The 2,500-nt window shown below is 46.4% G+C and overlaps 8 non-coding genes across 8 annotated transcripts; all 8 read left to right on the forward strand.

Moving 5' to 3' along the window:
• The first annotated feature begins 38 nt into the window (after positions 1–38).
• Positions 39–157, forward strand: LOC133430605 (5S ribosomal RNA). Its single transcript, XR_009775062.1, has one exon. It is a non-coding gene; the product is annotated as a 5S ribosomal RNA (ribosomal RNA).
• A 199-nt stretch (positions 158–356) lies between these two features.
• Positions 357–475, forward strand: LOC133430607 (5S ribosomal RNA). The gene has a single exon (XR_009775064.1). It is a non-coding gene; the product is annotated as a 5S ribosomal RNA (ribosomal RNA).
• Positions 476–674: 199 nt separating this feature from the next.
• On the forward strand, positions 675–793 carry LOC133430534 (5S ribosomal RNA). Its single transcript, XR_009774997.1, has one exon. It is a non-coding gene; the product is annotated as a 5S ribosomal RNA (ribosomal RNA).
• Positions 794–1,010: 217 nt separating this feature from the next.
• On the forward strand, positions 1,011–1,129 carry LOC133430546 (5S ribosomal RNA). The gene has a single exon (XR_009775008.1). It is a non-coding gene; the product is annotated as a 5S ribosomal RNA (ribosomal RNA).
• Positions 1,130–1,327: 198 nt separating this feature from the next.
• LOC133431184 (5S ribosomal RNA) lies at positions 1,328–1,446 on the forward strand. Its single transcript, XR_009775578.1, has one exon. It is a non-coding gene; the product is annotated as a 5S ribosomal RNA (ribosomal RNA).
• A 199-nt stretch (positions 1,447–1,645) lies between these two features.
• LOC133430608 (5S ribosomal RNA) lies at positions 1,646–1,764 on the forward strand. The gene has a single exon (XR_009775065.1). It is a non-coding gene; the product is annotated as a 5S ribosomal RNA (ribosomal RNA).
• Positions 1,765–1,963: 199 nt separating this feature from the next.
• Positions 1,964–2,082, forward strand: LOC133430609 (5S ribosomal RNA). Its single transcript, XR_009775066.1, has one exon. It is a non-coding gene; the product is annotated as a 5S ribosomal RNA (ribosomal RNA).
• A 199-nt stretch (positions 2,083–2,281) lies between these two features.
• Positions 2,282–2,400, forward strand: LOC133431032 (5S ribosomal RNA). The gene has a single exon (XR_009775432.1). It is a non-coding gene; the product is annotated as a 5S ribosomal RNA (ribosomal RNA).
• Positions 2,401–2,500: the final 100 nt, after the last annotated feature.

Genomic DNA, 2,500 nt, shown 5'->3' on the forward strand with positions numbered 1-2,500 from the left:
TCAACTCCATATAAGGGGTATTTCAAGCAGGAGCTTCTGCTTACGGCCATACCCGCCTGGATGCGCCCAATCTCGTCTGATCTCGGAAGCTAAGCAGGGTCGGGCCTGGTTAGTACTTGGATGGGAGACCGCCTGGGAATACCAGGTGCTGTAAGTTTTTTCAACCAGCAGAGAGCGTTCTCGCTTAATCTACCCACACATATTTCAACGTGGTAACAGCGACAGCTCACGTCCTAAAGTGTTTTGCACATGGTTAAGGCACTTTAACTCCAACAAATAAAACCAACAAATCTATGACTTATATTCTATGACTTATCTTCAACTCCATATAAGGGGTATTTCAAGCAGGAGCTTCTGCTTACGGCCATACCCGCCTGGATGCGCCCAATCTCGTCTGATCTCGGAAGCTAAGCAGGGTCGGGCCTGGTTAGTACTTGGATGGGAGACCGCCTGGGAATACCAGGTGCTGTAAGTTTTTTCAACCAGCAGAGAGCGTTCTCGCTTAATCTACCCACACATATTTCAACGTGGTAACAGCGACAGCTCACGTCCTAAAGTGTTTTGCACATGGTTAAGGCACTTTAACTCCAACAAATAAAACCAACAAATCTATGACTTATATTCTATGACTTATCTTCAACTCCATATAAGAGGTATTTCAAGCTGCAGCTTCTGCTTACGGCCATACCAGCCTGGATGCGCCCGATCTCGTCTGATCTCGGAAGCTAAGCAGGGTCGGGCCTGGTTAGTACTTGGATGGGAGACCGCCTGGGAATACCAGGTGCTGTAAGCTTTTTCAACCAGCAGAGAACGCTCTCGCTTAATCTACCCACACATATTTCAACGTGGTAACAGCGACAGCTCACGTCCTAAAGTGTTTTGCACATGGTTAAGGCACTTTAACTCCAACAAATAAGCGCTTCTAAATTATTATCACCAACAAATCAATGACTTGTATTATATGACTTATCTTCAATTCCATATAAGAAGTATTTCAAGCTGCAGCTTCAGCTTACGGCCATACCAGCCTGGATGCGCCCGATCTCGTCTGATCTCGGAAGCTAAGCAGGGTCGGGCCTGGTTAGTACTTGGATGGGAGACCGCCTGGGAATACCAGGTGCTGTAAGCTTTTTCAACCAGCAGAGAGTGCTCTCGCTTAATCTACCCACACATATTTCAACGTGGTAACAGCGACAGCTCACGTCCTAAAGTGTTTTGCACATGGTTAAGGCACTTTAACTCCAACAAATAAAACCAACAAATCAATGAACTTATTCTATGACTTATCTTCAACTCCATATAAGAGGTATTTCAAGCTGCAGCTTCTGCTTACGGCCATTCCAGCCTGGATGCGCCCGATCTCGTCTGATCTCGGAAGCTAAGCAGGGTCGGGCCTGGTTAGTACTTGGATGGGAGACCGCCTGGGAACACCAGGTGCTGTAAGTTTTTTCAACCAGCTGAGAACGTTCTCGCTTAATCTACCCACACATATTTCAACGTGGTAACAGCGACAGCTCACGTCCTAAAGTGTTTTGCACATGGTTAAGGCACTTTAACTCCAACAAATAAAACCAACAAATCAATGACTTATATTCTATGACTTATCTTCAACTCCATATAAGGGGTATTTCAAGCAGGAGCTTCTGCTTACGGCCATACCCGCCTGGATGCGCCCAATCTCGTCTGATCTCGGAAGCTAAGCAGGGTCGGGCCTGGTTAGTACTTGGATGGGAGACCGCCTGGGAATACCAGGTGCTGTAAGTTTTTTCAACCAGCAGAGAGCGTTCTCGCTTAATCTACCCACACATATTTCAACGTGGTAACAGCGACAGCTCACGTCCTAAAGTGTTTTGCACATGGTTAAGGCACTTTAACTCCAACAAATAAAACCAACAAATCTATGACTTATATTCTATGACTTATCTTCAACTCCATATAAGGGGTATTTCAAGCAGGAGCTTCTGCTTACGGCCATACCCGCCTGGATGCGCCCAATCTCGTCTGATCTCGGAAGCTAAGCAGGGTCGGGCCTGGTTAGTACTTGGATGGGAGACCGCCTGGGAATACCAGGTGCTGTAAGTTTTTTCAACCAGCAGAGAGCGTTCTCGCTTAATCTACCCACACATATTTCAACGTGGTAACAGCGACAGCTCACGTCCTAAAGTGTTTTGCACATGGTTAAGGCACTTTAACTCCAACAAATAAAACCAACAAATCTATGACTTATATTCTATGACTTATCTTCAACTCCATATAAGAGGTATTTCAAGCTGCAGCTTCTGCTTACGGCCATACCAGCCTGGATGCGTCCGATCTCGTCTGATCTCGGAAGCTAAGCAGGGTCGGGCCTGGTTAGTACTTGGATGGGAGACCGCCTGGGAATACCAGGTGCTGTAAGCTTTTTCAACCAGCAGAGAACGCTCTCGCTTAATCTACCCACACATATTTCAACGTGGTAACAGCGACAGCTCACGTCCTAAAGTGTTTTGCACATGGTTAA

Source organism: Cololabis saira, unplaced genomic scaffold (genome assembly GCF_033807715.1).
Source record: "Cololabis saira isolate AMF1-May2022 unplaced genomic scaffold, fColSai1.1 scf039, whole genome shotgun sequence".
Lineage (NCBI taxonomy): Eukaryota > Metazoa > Chordata > Actinopteri > Beloniformes > Belonidae > Cololabis > Cololabis saira.